This window comes from Carcharodon carcharias (assembly GCF_017639515.1).
Source record: "Carcharodon carcharias isolate sCarCar2 chromosome 29 unlocalized genomic scaffold, sCarCar2.pri SUPER_29_unloc_1, whole genome shotgun sequence".
NCBI lineage: Eukaryota > Metazoa > Chordata > Chondrichthyes > Lamniformes > Lamnidae > Carcharodon > Carcharodon carcharias.
The window spans coordinates 3,974,109-3,990,778 of record NW_024470654.1 but is presented as its reverse complement, the minus strand read 5'-3'; positions in this window follow the sequence as shown (position 1 = coordinate 3,990,778).

Genomic DNA, 16,670 nt, shown 5'->3' with positions numbered 1-16,670 from the left:
GGTGTGTCGGGGTGGGGTGGGAGAGGAAGGTGTGTCGGGGTGGGGTGGGAGGGGAAGGTGTGTCGGGGTGGGGTTGGGTGGGAGTGGAAGGTGTGTCGGGGTGGGGTGGGGTGGGAGAGGAAGATGTGTCGGTGTGGGGTGGGGTGCGAGAGGAAGGTGTGACGGGTTGGGGTGGGAGAGGAATGTGTGTCGGGGTGGGGTGGGGTGGTAGAGGAAGGTGTGTCAGGGTGGGTTGGGCGGGGAAGGTGTGTCGGGTTGGGTTGGGAGGGGATGGTGTGTCGGGTTGGGGTGGGGTGGGAAGGGAAGGTGTGTCTGGGTGGGGTGGGGTGGGAGGGGTCGGTGTGTCGTGTTGCGGTGAGGTGGGAGGGGAAGGTTTGTTGTGGTGCGGTGGTAGGGGAAGGTGTGTCGGGGTGGGTTGGGAGGGGATGGTGCGTCGGGATGGGGTGGGGTGGGAGGGGAAGGTGTGTCTGGGTGGGGTGGGGAGGGAGGGGAAGGTCTGTCGGGTTGGGGTGGGGTGGGAGGGGAAGGTTTGTCGGGGTGCGGTGGGAGGGGAAGGTGTGTCGGGGTGGGGTGGGAAGGGTAGGTGTGTCGGGTTGGGGTGGGAGTTGAGAAGGTGTGTCGGGGTGGGGTGGGGTGGGAGGAGAAGGTGTGGCGGGGTGGGGTGGGAGATGAATGTGTGTCGGGGTGGTGTGGGGTGTCAGAGGAAGGTGTGTCAGGGTGGGGTGGGAGAGGAAGGTGTGTCGGAGTGGGGTGGGGTGGGAGAGAAAGGTGTGTCGTGGTGGGGTGGGTTGGGAGGGGAAGGTGTCTTGGGGTGGTGTGGGAGAGGAAGGTGTGTCGGGGTGGGGTGGGGTGGGACAGGAAGGTGTGTCGGGTTGGGGTGGGAGGGGAAGTTGTGTCGGGGTGGGTTGGGAGTGGAAGGTGCGTCGGGGTGGGGTGGGGTGGAAGGGGAAGGTGTGTAGGGGTGGGGTGCTGTGGGAGGGGAAGGTGTGTCGGGGTGGGGTGGGGTGGGAGAGAAAGATGTGTCGGGGTGGGGTGGGAGGGGAAGGTGTGTCGGTGTGGGGTTGGGTGCGAGCGGAATGTGTTTCGGGTGGTGTGGGAGAGAAAGGTGTGTCGGGGTGGAGTGGGGTGGGAGAGGAAGGTGTGTCGGGGTGGGGTGGGAGGGGAAGGTGTGTCAGGGTGGGGTGGGAGAGGAAGGTGTGTCGGGGTGTGGTGGAGTGGGAGAGGAAGGTGTGTCGGGGTGTGGTGGGGTGGGAGGGGAAGGTGTGTCGGGGTGTGGTTGGGTGGGAGTGGAAGGTGTGTCGGGGTGGGGTGGGGTGGGAGAGGAAGATGTGTCGGTGTGGGGTGGGGTGCGAGAGGAAGGTGTGTCAGGGTGGGGTGGGAGTGGACGGTGTGTCGGGGTGTGGTGGTGGTGGAAGGTGTGTCGTGGTGGGGTGGGGTGGGAAAGGAAGGTGTGTCGGGGTGGGGTGGGAGCGGAAGGTGTGTCGGGGTGGGGTGGGATGGGAGAGAAAGGTGTGTCGGCGCGGGGTGGGGTCTGGAGAGAAAGTTGTGTCGGGGTGGGGTGGGAGAGAAAGCTATGTCGGTGTGTGCCGGGGTGGTAGAGGAAGGTGTTTCGGGGTGTTGTGGGAGAGAAAGGTGTGTCGGGGTGGGGTGGGGTGGGAGAGAAAGGTGTGTCGTGGTGGGGTGGGACGGGAAGGTGTGTCGGTGTGGGGTGGGGTGGGAGAGGAAGGTGTTTGGTGGTGGGGTGTGGTGGGAGAGAAAGGTGTGTCGGGGTGCGGTGGGGTGGGGAGGGCGGGGAAGGTGTGTCAGGGTGGTGTGGGAGGGAATGGTGTGTCGGGTTGGGGTGGGGTGGGAGGGGAAGGTGTGTCTGGGTGCGGTGGGGTGGGAGGGGAAGGTGAGTCTGGTTGGGTTGGGGTGGGAGGGGAAGGTGTGTCTGGGTGGGGTGGGGTGGAAGGGGAAGGTGTGTCGGGTAGGAGTGGGGTGGGTGGGGAAGGTTTGTCGGGGTGCGGTGGGAGGGGAAGGTGTGTCAGGGTGGGGTGGGAGGTGTAGGTGTGTCGGGTTGGGGTGGGAGGGGAATGTGTGTGGGGGTGGGGTGGGGTGGGAGTGGAAGGTGTGTCGGGGTGGGGTGGGAGGGTAAGGTGTGTCGGTGTGGGGTGGGGTGGGAGAGGAAGGTGTGACGGGTTGGGGTGGGAGAGGAATGTGTGTCGGGGTGGGGTGGGGTGGGAGAGGAAGGTGTGTCAGGGTGGGTTGGGAGAGGAAGGTGTGTCGGAGTGGGGTGGCAGGGGAAGGTGTGTCGGGTTGGGTTGGGAGGGGATGGTGTGTGGGGTTGGGGTGGGGTGGGAAGGGAAGGTGTGTCTGGGTGAGGTGGGGTGGGAGGGGACGGTGTGTCGTGTTGCGGTGGGGTGGGAGGGGAAGGTTTGTTGTGGTGCAGTGGGAGGGGAAGGTGTGTCGGGGTGGGTTGGGAGTGGATGGTGCGTCGGGTTGGGGTGGGGTGGGAGTGGAAGGTGTGTCTGGGTGGGGTGGGGAGGGAGGGGAAGGTGTGTCAGGTTGGGGTGGGGTGGGAGGGGAAGGTTTGTCGGGGTGCGGTGGGAGGGGAAGGTGTGTCGGGGTAGGATGGGATGGGAGGAGATGTTGTGTTGGGGTGGGGTGGGGTGGGAGAGGAAGGTGTGTCGGGGTGGGGTGAAGGGGAAGGTGTGTCGGGGTGGGTTGTGGTGGGGGAGGAAGGTGTTTCGGTGTGGGGTGGGAAAGGAATGTTTGTCGGGGTGGGGTGGGGTGGGAGAGGAAGGTGTGTCAGGGTGGGGTGGGAGAGGAAGGTGTGTCGGAGTGGGGTGTGGTGGGAGAGAAAGGTGTGTCGGGGTGGGGTGGGAGGGGAAGGTGTGTCAGGGTGGGGTGGGAGAGGAAGGTGGGTCGGGGTGTGGTGGGGTGGGAGGGGAAGGTGTGTCGGGGTGGGGTGGGAGAGGAAGGTGTGTCGGGGTGGGGTGGGAGGGGAAGGTGTGTCGGGGTGGGGTTGGGTGGGAGTGGAAGGTGTGTCGGGGTGGGGTGGGGTGGGAGAGGAAGATGTGTCGGTGTGGGGTGGGGTGCGAGAGGAAGGTGTGACGGGTTGGGGTGGGAGAGGAATGTGTGTCGGGGTGGGGTGGGGTGGTAGAGGAAGGTGTGTCAGGGTGGGTTGGGCGGGGAAGGTGTGTCGGGTTGGGTTGGGAGGGGATGGTGTGTCGGGTTGGGGTGGGGTGGGAAGGGAAGGTGTGTCTGGGTGGGGTGGGGTGGGAGGGGTCGGTGTGTCGTGTTGCGGTGAGGTGGGAGGGGAAGGTTTGTTGTGGTGCGGTGGTAGGGGAAGGTGTGTCGGGGTGGGTTGGGAGGGGATGGTGCGTCGGGATGGGGTGGGGGTGGGAGGGGAAGGTGTGTCTGGGTGGGGTGGGGAGGGAGGGGAAGGTCTGTCGGGTTGGGGTGGGGTGGGAGGGGAAGGTTTGTCGGGGTGCGGTGGGAGGGGAAGGTGTGTCGGGGTGGGGTGGGAAGGGTAGGTGTGTCGGGTTGGGGTGGGAGTTGAGAAGGTGTGTCGGGGTGGGGTGGGGTGGGAGGAGAAGGTGTGGCGGGGTGGGGTGGGAGATGAATGTGTGTCGGGGTGGTGTGGGGTGTCAGAGAAGGTGTGTCAGGGTGGGGTGGGAGAGGAAGGTGTGTCGGAGTGGGGTGGGGTGGGAGAGAAAGGTGTGTCGTGGTGGGGTGGGTTGGGAGGGGAAGGTGTGTGGGGGTGGTGTGGGAGAGGAAGGTGTGTCGGGGTGGGGTGGGGTGGGACAGGAAGGTGTGTCGGGTTGGGGTGGGAGGGGAAGTTGTGTCGGGGTGGGTTGGGAGTGGAAGGTGCGTCGGGGTGGGGGTGGGGTGGAAGGGGAAGGTGTGTAGGGGTGGGGTGCTGTGGGAGGGGAAGGTGTGTCGGGGTGGGGTGGGGTGGGAGAGAAAGATGTGTCGGGGTGGGGTGGGAGGGGAAGGTGTGTCGGTGTGGGGTTGGGTGCGAGCGGAATGTGTTTCGGGTGGTGTGGGAGAGAAAGGTGTGTCGGGGTGGAGTGGGGTGGGAGAGGAAGGTGTGTCGGGGTGGGGTGGGAGGGGAAGGTGTGTCAGGGTGGGGTGGGAGAGGAAGGTGTGTCGGGGTGTGGTGGAGTGGGAGAGGAAGGTGTGTCGGGGTGTGGTGGGGTGGGAGGGGAAGGTGTGTCGGGGTGTGGTTGGGTGGGAGTGGAAGGTGTGTCGGGGTGGGGTGGGGTGGGAGAGGAAGATGTGTCGGTGTGGGGTGGGGTGCGAGAGGAAGGTGTGTCAGGGTGGGGTGGGAGTGGACGGTGTGTCGGGGTGTGGTGGTGGTGGAAGGTGTGTCGTGGTGGGGTGGGGTGGGAAAGGAAGGTGTGTCGGGGTGGGGTGGGAGCGGAAGGTGTGTCGGGGTGGGGTGGGATGGGAGAGAAAGGTGTGTCGGCGCGGGGGTGGGGTCTGGAGAGAAAGTTGTGTCGGGGTGGGGTGGGAGAGAAAGCTATGTCGGTGTGTGCCGGGGTGGTAGAGGAAGGTGTTTCGGGGTGTTGTGGGAGAGAAAGGTGTGTCGGGGTGGGGTGGGGTGGGAGAGAAAGGTGTGTCGTGGTGGGGTGGGACGGGAAGGTGTGTCGGTGTGGGGTGGGGTGGGAGAGGAAGGTGTTTGGTGGTGGGGTGTGGTGGGAGAGAAAGGTGTGTCGGGGTGCGGTGGGGTGGGGAGGGCAGGGAAGGTGTGTCGTGGTGGGGTGGGGTTGGAGGGGAAGGTGTGTCGGGGTGGGGTGGGAGGGGAAGGTGTGTCAGGGTGGTGTGGGAGGGAATGGTGTGTCGGGTTGGGGTGGGGTGGGAGGGGAAGGTGTGTCTGGGTGCGGTGGGGTGGGAGGGGAAGGTGAGTCTGGTTGGGTTGGGGTGGGAGGGGAAGGTGTGTCTGGGTGGGGTGGGGTGGAAGGGGAAGGTGTGTCGGGTAGGAGTGGGGTGGGAGGGGAAGGTTTGTCGGGGTGCGGTGGGAGGGGAAGGTGTGTCAGGGTGGGGTGGGAGGTGTAGGTGTGTCGGGTTGGGGTGGGAGGGGAATGTGTGTGGGGGTGGGGTGGGGTGGGAGTGGAAGGTATGTCGGGGTGGGGTGGGAGGGTAAGGTGTGTCGGTGTGGGGTGGGGTGGGAGAGGAAGGTGTGACGGGTTGGGGTGGGAGAGGAATGTGTGTCGGGGTGGGGTGGGGTGGGAGAGGAAGGTGTGTCAGGGTGGGTTGGGAGAGGAAGGTGTGTCGGAGTGGGGTGGCAGGGGAAGGTGTGTCGGGTTGGGTTGGGAGGGGATGGTGTGTCGGGTTGGGGTGGGGTGGGAAGGGAAGGTGTGTCTGGGTGAGGTGGGGTGGGAGGGGACGGTGTGTCGTGTTGCGGTGGGGTGGGAGGGGAAGGTTTGTTGTGGTGCAGTGGGAGGGGAAGGTGTGTCGGGGTGGGTTGGGAGTGGATGGTGCGTCGGGTTGGGGTGGGGTGGGAGTGGAAGGTGTGTCTGGGTGGGGTGGGGAGGGAGGGGAAGGTGTGTCAGGTTGGGGTGGGGTGGGAGGGGAAGGTTTGTCGGGGTGCGGTGGGAGGGGAAGGTGTGTCGGGGTAGGATGGGATGGGAGGAGATGTTGTGTTGGGGTGGGGTGGGGTGGGAGAGGAAGGTGTGTCGGGGTGGGGTGAAGGGGAAGGTGTGTCGGGGTGGGTTGTGGTGGGAGAGGAAGGTGTTTCGGTGTGGGGTGGGAAAGGAATGTTTGTCGGGGTGGGGTGGGGTGGGAGAGGAAGGTGTGTCAGGGTGGGGTGGGAGAGGAAGGTGTGTCGGAGTGGGGTGTGGTGGGAGAGAAAGGTGTGTCGGGGTGGGGTGGGAGGGGAAGGTGTGTCAGGGTGGGGTGGGAGAGGAAGGTGTGTCGGGGTGTGGTGGGGTGGGAGGGGAAGGTGTGTCGGGGTGGGGTGGGAGAGGAAGGTGTGTCGGGGTGGGGTGGGAGGGGAAGGTGTGTCGGGGTGGGGTTGGGTGGGAGTGGAAGGTGTGTCGGGGTGGGGTGGGGTGGGAGAGGAAGATGTGTCGGTGTGGGGTGGGGTGCGAGAGGAAGGTGTGACGGGTTGGGGTGGGAGAGGAATGTGTGTCGGGGTGGGGTGGGGTGGTAGAGGAAGGTGTGTCAGGGTGGGTTGGGCGGGGAAGGTGTGTCGGGTTGGGTTGGGAGGGGATGGTGTGTCGGGTTGGGGTGGGGTGGGAAGGGAAGGTGTGTCTGGGTGGGGTGGGGTGGGAGGGGTCGGTGTGTCGTGTTGCGGTGAGGTGGGAGGGGAAGGTTTGTTGTGGTGCGGTGGTAGGGGAAGGTGTGTCGGGGTGGGTTGGGAGGGGATGGTGCGTCGGGATGGGGTGGGGTGGGAGGGGAAGGTGTGTCTGGGTGGGGTGGGGAGGGAGGGGAAGGTCTGTCGGGTTGGGGTGGGGTGGGAGGGGAAGGTTTGTCGGGGTGCGGTGGGAGGGGAAGGTGTGTCGGGGTGGGGTGGGAAGGGTAGGTGTGTCGGGTTGGGGTGGGAGTTGAGAAGGTGTGTCGGGGTGGGGTGGGGTGGGAGGAGAAGGTGTGGCGGGGTGGGGTGGGAGATGAATGTGTGTCGGGGTGGTGTGGGGTGTCAGAGGAAGGTGTGTCAGGGTGGGGTGGGAGAGGAAGGTGTGTCGGAGTGGGGTGGGGTGGGAGAGAAAGGTGTGTCGTGGTGGGGTGGGTTGGGAGGGGAAGGTGTGTTGGGGTGGTGTGGGAGAGGAAGGTGTGTCGGGGTGGGGTGGGGTGGGACAGGAAGGTGTGTCGGGTTGGGGTGGGAGGGGAAGTTGTGTCGGGGTGGGTTGGGAGTGGAAGGTGCGTCGGGGTGGGGTGGGGTGGAAGGGGAAGGTGTGTAGGGGTGGGGTGCTGTGGGAGGGGAAGGTGTGTCGGGGTGGGGTGGGGTGGGAGAGAAAGATGTGTCGGGGTGGGGTGGGAGGGGAAGGTGTGTCGGTGTGGGGTTGGGTGCGAGCGGAATGTGTTTCGGGTGGTGTGGGAGAGAAAGGTGTGTCGGGGTGGAGTGGGGTGGGAGAGGAAGGTGTGTCGGGGTGGGGTGGGAGGGGAAGGTGTGTCAGGGTGGGGTGGGAGAGGAAGGTGTGTCGGGGTGTGGTGGGGTGGGAGGGGAAGGTGTGTCGGGGTGGGGTGGGAGAGGAAGGTATGTTGGGGTGTGGTGGGGTGGGAGGGGAAGGTGTGTCGGGGTGGGGTGGGAGGGATAGGTGTGTCGGGTTGGGGTGGGAGGGGAATGTGTGTCGGGGTGGGGTGGGATGGGAGGAGAAGTTGTGTCGGGGTGGGGTGGGAGGGGAAGGTGTGTCGGTGTGGGGTGGGGTGGGAGAGGAAGGTGTGACAGGTTGGGGTGGGAGAGGAATGTGTGTCGGGGTGGGGTGGGGTGGGAGAGGAAGGTGTGTCAGGGTGTGTTGGGAGAGGAAGGTGTGTCGGGTTGGGTTGGGAGGGGATGGTGTGTCGGGTTGGGGTGGGGTGGGAAGGGAAGGTGTGTCTGGGTGGGGTGGGGTGGGAGGGGACGGTGTGTCGTGTTGCGGTGGGGTGGGAGGGGAAGGTTTGTTGTGGTGCGGTGGGAGGGGAAGTTGTGTCGGGGTGGGTTGGGAGGGGATGGTGCGTCGGGTTGGGGTGGGGTGGGAGGGGAAGGTGTGTCTGGGTGGGGTGGGGAGGGAGGGGAAGGTGTGTCAGGTTGGGGTGGGGTGGGAGGGGAAGGTTTGTTGGGGTGCGGTGGGAGGGGAAGGTGTGTCGGGGTGGGGTGGGACGGGAAGGTGTGTCGGTGTGGGGTGGGGTGGGAGAGGAAGGTGTTTGGTGGTGGGGTGTGGTGGGAGAGAAAGGTGTGTCGGGGTGCGGTGGGGTGGGGAGGGCAGGGAAGGTGTGTCGTGGTGGGGTGGGGTTGGAGGGGAAGGTGTGTCGGGGTGGGGTGGGAGGGGAAGGTGTGTCAGGGTGGTGTGGGAGGGAATGGTGTGTCGGGTTGGGGTGGGGTGGGAGGGGAAGGTGTGTCTGGGTGCGGTGGGGTGGGAGGGGAAGGTGTGTCTGGTTGGGTTGGGGTGGGAGGGGAAGGTGTGTCTGGGTGGGGTGGAAGGGGAAGGTGTGTCGGGTAGGAGTGGGGTGGGAGGGGAAGGTTTGTCGGGGTGCGGTGGGAGGGGAAGGTGTGTCAGGGTGGGGTGGGAGGTGTAGGTGTGTCGGGTTGGGGTGGGAGGGGAATGTGTGTGGGGGTGGGGTGGGATGGGAGGAGAAGTTGTGTCGGGGTGGGGTGGGGTGGGAGTGGAAGGTGTGTCGGGGTGGGGTGGGAGGGGAAGGTGTGTCTGGGTGAGGTGGGGTGGGAGGGGACGGTGTGTCGTGTTGCGGTGGGGTGGGAGGGGAAGGTTTGTTGTGGTGCAGTGGGAGGGGAAGGTGTGTCGGGGTGGGTTGGGAGTGGATGGTGCGTCGGGTTGGGGTGGGGTGGGAGTGGAAGGTGTGTCTGGGTGGGGTGGGGAGGGAGGGGAAGGTGTGTCAGGTTGGGGTGGGGTGGGAGGGGAAGGTTTGTCGGGGTGCGGTGGGAGGGGAAGGTGTGTCGGGGTAGGATGGGATGGGAGGAGATGTTGTTTTGGGGTGGGGTGGGGTGGGAGAGGAAGGTGTGTCGGGGTGGGGTGAAGGGGAAGGTGTGTCGGGGTGGGTTGTGGTGGGAGAGGAAGGTGTTTCGGTGTGGGGTGGGAAAGGAATGTTTGTCGGGGTGGGGTGGGGTGGGAGAGGAAGGTGTGTCAGGGTGGGGTGGCAGAGGAAGGTGTGTCGGAGTGGGGTGGGGTGGGAGAGAAAGGTGTGTCGGGGTGGGGTGGGAGGGGAAGGTGTGTCAGGGTGGGGTGGGAGAGGAAGGTGTGTCGGGGTGTGGTGGGGTGGGAGGGGAAGGTGTGTCGGGGTGGGGTGGGAGAGGAAGGTGTGTCGGGGTGGGGTGGGAGGGGAAGGTGTGTCGGGGTGGGGTTGGGCGGGAGTGGAAGGTGTGTCGGGGTGGGGTGGGGTGGGAGAGGAAGATGTGTCGGTGTGGGGTGGGGTGCGAGAGGAAGGTGTGACGGGTTGGGGTGGGAGAGGAATGTGTGTCGGGGTGGGGTGGGGTGGGAGAGGAAGGTGTGTCAGGGTGGGTTGGGAGGGGAAGGTGTGTCGGGTTGGGGTGGGAGGGGAATGTGTGTCGGGGTGGGGTGGGATGGGAGGAGAAGTTGTGTCGGGTTGGGGTGGGGTGGGAGTGGAAGGTGTGTCGGGGTTGGGTGGGAGGGGAAGGTGTGTCGGTGTGGGGTGGGGTGGGAGAGGAAGGTGTGACGGGTTGGGGTGGGAGAGAAAGGTGTGTCGTGGTGGGGTGGGGTGGGAGGGGAAGGTGTGTCGGGGTGGGGTGGTGTGGGACAGGAAGGTGTGTCGGGTTGGGGTGGGAGGGGAAGGTGTGTCGGGGTGGGTTGGGAGTGGAAGGTGCGTCGGGGTGGGGTGGGGTGGAAGGGGAAGTTGTGTAGGGGTGGGGTGCGTTTGGAGGGGAAGGTGTGTCGGGGTGGGGTGGGGTGGGAGAGAAAGATGTGTCGGGGTGGGGTGGGAGGGGAAGGTGTGTCGGTGTGGGGTGGGAGGGGTAGGTGTGTCGGGTTGGGGTGGGAGGGGAATGTGTGTGGGAGTGGGGTGGAATGGGAGGAGAAGTTGTGTCGCGGTGGGGTGGGGTGGGAGGGGAAGGTGTGTCGGTGTGGGGTGTGGTGGGAGAGGAAGGTGTTACGGGTTGGGGTAGGAGAGGAATGTGTGTCGGGGTGGGGTGGGGTGGGAGAGGAAGGTGTGTCAGGGTGGGTTGGGAGAGGAAGGTGTGTCGGAGTGGGGTGGCAGGCGAAGGTGTGTCGGGTTGGGTTGGGAGGGGATGGTGTGTCGGGTTGGGGTGGGGTGGGAAGGGAAGGTGTGTCTGGGTGAGGTGGGGTGGGAGGGGACGGTGTGTCGTGTTGCGGTGGGGTGGGAGGGGAAGGTTTGTTGTGGTGCAGTGGGAGGGGAAGGTGTGTCGGGGTGGGTTGGGAGTGGATGGTGCGTCGGGTTGGGGTGGGGTGGGAGTGGAAGGTGTGTCTGGGTGGGGTGGGGAGGGAGGGGAAGGTGTGTCAGGTTGGGGTGGGGTGGGAGGGGAAGGTTTGTCGGGGTGCGGTGAGAGGGGAAGGTGTGTCGGGGTAGGATGGGATGGGAGGAGATGTTGTGTTGGGGTGGGGTGGGGTGGGAGAGGAAGGTGTGTCGGGGTGGGGTGGGAGGGGAAGGTGTGTCGGGGTGGGTTGTGGTGGGAGAGGAAGGTGTTTCGGTGTGGGGTGGGAAAGGAATGTTTGTCGGGGTGGGGTGGGGTGGGAGAGGAAGGTGTGTCAGGGTGGGGTGGGAGAGGAAGGTGTGTCGGAGTGGGGTGGGGTGGGAGAGAAAGGTGTGTCGGGGTGGGGTGGGAGGGGAAGGTGTGTCAGGGTGGGGTGGGAGAGGAAGGTGTGTCGGGGTGTGGTGGGGTGGGAGGGGAAGGTGTGTCGGGGTGGGGTGGGAGAGGAAGGTGTGTCGGGGTGGGGTTGGGTGGGAGTGGAAGGTGTGTCGGGGTGGGGTGGGGTGGGAGAGGAAGATGTGTCGGTGTGGGGTGGGGTGCGAGAGGAAGGTGTGACGGGTTGGGGTGGGAGAGGAATGTGTGTCGGGGTGGGGTGGGGTGGGAGAGGAAGGTGTGTCAGGGTGGGTTGGGAGGGGAAGGTGTGTCGGGTTGGGTTGGGAGGGGATGGTGTGTCGGGTTGGGGTGGGGTGGGAAGGGAAGGTGTGTCTGGGTGGGGTGGGGTGGGAGGGGTCGGTGTGTCGTGTTGCGGTGGGGTGGGAGGGGAAGGTTTGTTGTGGTGCGGTGGGAGGGGAAGGTGTGTCGGGGTGGGTTGGGAGGGGATGGTGCGTCGGGATGGGGTGGGGTGGGAGGGGAAGGTGTGTCTGGGTGGGGTGGGGAGGGAGGGGAAGGTCTGTCGGGTTGGGGTGGGGTGGGAGGGGAAGGTTTGTCGGGGTGCGGTGGGAGGGGAAGGTGTGTCGGGGTGGGGTGGGAAGGGTAGGTGTGTCGGGTTGGGGTGGGAGTTGAGAAGGTGTGTCGGGGTGGGGTGGGGTGGGAGGAGAAGGTGTGGTGGGGTGGGGTGGGAGATGAATGTGTGTCGGGGTGGTGTGGGGTGTCAGAGGAAGGTGTGTCAGGGTGGGGTGGGAGAGGAAGGTGTGTCGGAGTGGGGTGGGGTGGGAGAGAAAGGTGTGTCGTGGTGGGGTGGGTTGGGAGGGGAAGGCGTGTTGGGGTGGTGTGGGAGAGGAAGGTGTGTCGGGGTGGGGTGGGGTGGGACAGGAAGGTGTGTCGGGTTGGGGTGGGAGGGGAAGTTGTGTCGGGGTGGGTTGGGAGTGGAAGGTGCGTCGGGGTGGGGTGGGGTGGAAGGGGAAGGTGTGTAGGGGTGGTGTGCGGTGGGAGGGGAAGGTGTGTCGGGGTGGGGTGGGGTGGGAGAGAAAGATGTGTCGGGGTGGGGTGGGAGGGGAAGGTGTGTCGGTGTGGGGTTGGGTGCGAGCGGAATGTGTTTCGGGTGGTGTGGGAGAGAAAGGTGTGTCGGGGTGGAGTGGGGTGGGAGAGGAAGGTGTGTCGGGGTGGGGTGGGAGGGGAAGGTGTGTCAGGGTGGGGTGGGAGAGGAAGGTGTGTCGGGGTGTGGTGGGGTGGGAGGGGAAGGTGTGTCGGGGTGGGGTGGGAGGGGTAGGTGTGTCGGGTTGGGGTGGGAGGGGAATGTGTGTCGGGGTGGGGTGGGATGGGAGGAGAAGTTGTGTCGGGGTGGGGTGGGGTGGGAGTGGAAGGTGTGTCGGGGTTGGGTGGGAGGGGAAGGTGTGTCGGTGTGGGGTTGGGTGGGAGCGGAATGTGTTTCGGGTGGTGTGGGAGAGAAAGGTGTGTCGGGGTGGAGTGGGGTGGGTGAGGAAGGTGTGTCGGGGTGGGGTGGGAGGGGATGGTGTGTCGGGTTGGGGTGGCAGGGGAAGGTGTGTCTGGGTGGGGTTGGGTGGGAGGGGAAGGTGTGTCGGGTTGGGGTGGGGTGGGAGGGGAAGGTGTGTCGGGGTGGGGTGGGGTGGGAGGGGAAGGTGTGTCGGGTTGGAGTGGGAGGGGTAGGTGTGTCGGGTTGGGGTGGGAGGGGAATGTGTGTCGGGGTAGGATGGGATATGAGGAGAAGTTGTGTCGGGGTGGGGTGGGAGAGGAAGGTGTGTCGGGGTGGGTTGGGAGGGGAAGGTGTGTCGGGTTGGGTTGGGAGGGGATGGTGTGTCGGGTTGGGGTGGGGTGGGAAGGGAAGGTGTGTCTGGGTGGGGTGGGGTGGGAGGGGTCGGTGTGTCGTGTTGCGGTGGGGTGGGAGGGGAAGGTTTGTTGTGGTGCGGTGGGAGGGGAAGGTGTGTCGGGGTGGGTTGGGAGGGGATGGTGCGTCGGGATGGGGTGGGGTGGGAGGGGAAGGTGTGTCTGGGTGGGGTGGGGAGGGAGGGGAAGGTCTGTCGGGTTGGGGTGGGGTGGGAGGGGAAGGTTTGTCGGGGTGCGGTGGGAGGGGAAGGTGTGTCGGGGTGGGGTGGGAAGGGTAGGTGTGTCGGGTTGGGGTGGGAGTTGAGAAGGTGTGTCGGGGTGGGGTGGGGTGGGAGGAGAAGGTGTGGTGGGGTGGGGTGGGAGATGAATGTGTGTCGGGGTGGTGTGGGGTGTCAGAGGAAGGTGTGTCAGGGTGGGGTGGGAGAGGAAGGTGTGTCGGAGTGGGGTGGGGTGGGAGAGAAAGGTGTGTCGTGGTGGGGTGGGTTGGGAGGGGAAGGCGTGTTGGGGTGGTGTGGGAGAGGAAGGTGTGTCGGGGTGGGGTGGGGTGGGACAGGAAGGTGTGTCGGGTTGGGGTGGGAGGGGAAGTTGTGTCGGGGTGGGTTGGGAGTGGAAGGTGCGTCGGGGTGGGGTGGGGTGGAAGGGGAAGGTGTGTAGGGGTGGTGTGCGGTGGGAGGGGAAGGTGTGTCGGGGTGGGGTGGGGTGGGAGAGAAAGATGTGTCGGGGTGGGGTGGGAGGGGAAGGTGTGTCGGTGTGGGGTTGGGTGCGAGCGGAATGTGTTTCGGGTGGTGTGGGAGAGAAAGGTGTGTCGGGGTGGAGTGGGGTGGGAGAGGAAGGTGTGTCGGGGTGGGGTGGGAGGGGAAGGTGTGTCAGGGTGGGGTGGGAGAGGAAGGTGTGTCGGGGTGTGGTGGGGTGGGAGGGGAAGGTGTGTCGGGGTGGGGTGGGAGAGGAAGGTGTGTCGGGGTGTTGTGGGGTGGGAGGGGAAGGTGTGTCGGGGTGGGGTGGGAGGGGAAGGTGTGTCGGGTAGGGGTGGGGTGGGAGGGGAAGGTTTGTCGGGGTGCGGTGGGAGGGGAAGGTGTGTCGGGGTGGGGTGGGAGGGGTAGGTGTGTCGGGTTGGGGTGGGAGGGGAATGTGTGTGGGGGTGGGGTGGGATGGGAGGAGAAGTTGTGTCGGGGTGGGGTGGGGTGGGAGTGGAAGGTGTGTCGGTGTGGGGTGTGGTGGGAGAGGAAGGTGTTACGGGTTGGGGTGGGAGAGGAATGTGTGTCGGGGTGGGGTGGGGTGGGAGAGGAAGGTGTGTCAGGGTGGGTTGGGAGAGGAAGGTGTGTCGGAGTGGGGTGGCAGGCGAAGGTGTGTCGGGTTGGGTTGGGAGGGGATGGTGTGTCGGGTTGGGGTGGGGTGGGAAGGTGTGTCGGGGTGGGGTGGGAGGGGACGGTGTGTCTTGGTGGGGTGGGGTGGGAGTGGAAGGTGTGTCTGGGTGGGGTGGGGGGGAAGGTGTGTCGGGGTTGTGTGGGGTGGGAGGGTTAGGTGTGTTGGGGTGGAAGGGGTTGGTGTGTCGGGGTGGGGTGGGATAGGAGGAGAAGTTGTGTCAGGGATGGGTGTGGTGGGAGAGGAAGGTGTGTCGGGGTGTGTTGGCGTGGGAGGGGTAGGTTTTTTGGGGTGGGGTGGGGTGGGAGAGGAAGGTGTGTTGGGGTGGAGTGGGGTGGGAGAGGAAGGTGTGTCGGGGTGGGGTGGGGTGGGAATAGAAGGTGCGTCGGGGTGGGGTGGGAGAGGAAGGTGTGTCGGGTTTGGGTGCGTTGTGAGAGGAAGGTGTGTCGGGGTGGGGTGGGGGGGGACAGGAAGGTGTGTCGGGCTGGGGTGGGGTGGGAGTGGAAGGTGTGTCGGGGTGGAGTGGGAGAGGAAGGTATGTCAGGGTGGGGTGCGGTGGGAGGGGAAGGTGTTTCGGGGTGGGGTGGGGTGGGAGTTTAAGGTGTGTCAGGGTGGGGTGGGGTGGGAGGTTAAGATGTGTCGGTGTGGGTTGGGGTGCGAGCGGAACGTGTGTCAGGGTGGGGTGGGAGTGGAAGGTGTGTCGGGGTGTGGTGGGTGAGGAAGGTGTGTCGGGGTGGGGTGGGGTGGGAGAGGAACGTTTGTTGTGGTGTGGGAGAGGAAGGTGTGTTGGGGTGGGGTGGGGTGATAGAGGAAGGTGTGTCGGGGTGGGGTGGGAGAGGAATGTGTGTCGGGGTGGGGTGGGAGAGGAAGGTGTGTCGGAGTGGGGTGGGGTGGGAGAGAAAGGTGTGTCGGGGTGGGGTGGGAGGGGAAGGTGTGTCGGGGTGGGGTGGGAGTGGAAGGTGTGTCGGGGTGGATTGGGGAGGGAGAGGAAAGTGTATCGTGGTGGGGTGGGAGAGGAAGGTGTGTCGGTTTGGGGTGGGGTGGGAGAGGAAGGTGTGTCGAGTTGGGGTGGGAGGCGAAGTTGTGTCGGGGTGGGGTGGGAGAGGAAGGGGTGTCGTGTTGGGGTGGGAGGGGAAGGTGTGTCGGAGTGGGGTGGGGTGGAAGGGGAAGGTGTGTCGGTGTGGGGTGGGAGGGAAAGGTGTGTCGGGGTGCGGTGGGGTGGGAGGGGAAGGTGTGTCTGGGTGGTGTGGGAGAGGAATTTGTGTCGGGGTGGGTTGGGGTGGGAGAGGAAGGTGTGTCAGAGTGGGGTGGGAGAGGAAGGTGTGTCGGGGTGGGGTGGGAGGTGAAGGTGTGTCGGGGTAGGGTGGGGTGGGAGAGGAAGGTGTGTCGGAGTGGGGTGGGGTGAGAGAGAAAGGTTTGTCCGGGTGGGGTGGGAGGGGAAGGTGTGTCGGGATGGGGTGGGAGCGGAAGGTGTGTCAGGTTGGGGTGGGGTGGGAGGGGAAGGTGTGTCTGGGTGGTGTGGGGTGGGAGGGGAAGGTGTGTTGGGCTGGTGTGGGGTGGGAGGGAAAGGGTTGTCAGGGTGCGGTGGGATGGGAAGGTATGTCGGGGTGGGGTTGGAGGGGTAGGTGTGTCGGGTTGGGGTGGGAGGGGAATGTGTGTCGGGGTGGTGTGGGATGGGAGGAGAAGTTCTGTCGGGGTGGGGTGGGGCGGTAGAGGAAGGTGTGTCGGGGTGGGGTTGGGTGGGAGTGGAAGGTGTGTCGGGGTGTGGTGGGGTGGGAGAGGAAGATGTGTCGGTGTGGGGTGGGGTGCGAGAGGAAGGTGTGACGGGTTGGGGTGGGAGAGGGATGTGTGTCGGGGTGGGGTGGGGTGGGAGAGGAAGGTGTGTCAGGGTGGGTTGGGAGGGGATGGTGTGTCGGGTTGGGGTGGGGTGGGAAGGGAAGGTGTGTCTGGGTGGGGTGGGGTGGGAGGGGTCGGTGTGTCGTGTTGCGGTGGGGTGGGAGGGGAAGGTTTGTTGTGGTGCGGTGGGAGGGGAAGGTGTGTCGGGGTGGGTTGGGAGGGGATGGTGCGTCGGGATGGGGTGGGGTGGGAGGGGAAGGTGTGTCTGGGTGGGGTGGGGAGGGAGGGGAAGGTTTGTCGGGGTGCGGTGGGAGGGGAAGGTGTGTCGGGGTGGGGTGGGAAGGGTAGGTGTGTCGGGTTTGGGTGGGAGTTGAGAAGGTGTGTCGGGGTGGGGTGGGGTGGGAGGAGAAGGTGTGGTGGGGTGGGGTGGGAGATGAATGTGTGTCGGGGTGGTGTGGGGTGTCAGAGGAAGGTGTGTCAGGGTGGGGTGGGAGAGGAAGGTGTGTCGGAGTGGGGTGGGGTGGGAGAGAAAGGTGTGTCGTGGTGGGGTGGCTTGGGAGGGGAAGGTGTGTTGGGGTGGTGTGGGAGAGGAAGGTGTGTCGGGGTGGGGTGGGGTGGGACAGGAAGGTGTGTCGGGTTGGGGTGGGAGGGGAAGTTGTGTTGGGGTGGGTTGGGAGTGGAAGGTGCGTCGGGGTGGGGTGGGGTGGAAGGGGAAGGTGTGTAGGGGTGGTGTGCGGTGGGAGGGGAAGGTGTGTCGGGGTGGGGTGGGGTGGGAGAGAAAGATGTGTCGGGGTGGGGTGGGAGGGGAAGGTGTGTCGGTGTGGGGTTGGGTGCGAGCGGAATGTGTTTCGGGTGGTGTGGGAGAGAAAGGTGTGTCGGGGTGGAGTGGGGTGGGAGAGGAAGGTGTGTCGGGGTGGGGTGGGAGGGGAAGGTGTGTCAGGGTGGGGTGGGAGAGGAAGGTGTGTCGGGGTGTGGTGGGGTGGGAGGGGAAGGTGTGTCGGGGTGGGGTGGGAGAGGAAGGTGTGTCGGGGTGTGGTGGGGTGGGAGGGGAAGGTGTGTCGGGGTGGGGTGGGAGGGGAATGTGTGTCGGGGTGGGGTGGGATGGGAGGAGAAGTTGTGTCGGGGTGGGGTGGGGTGGGAGTGGAAGGTGTGTCGGGGTTGGGTGGGA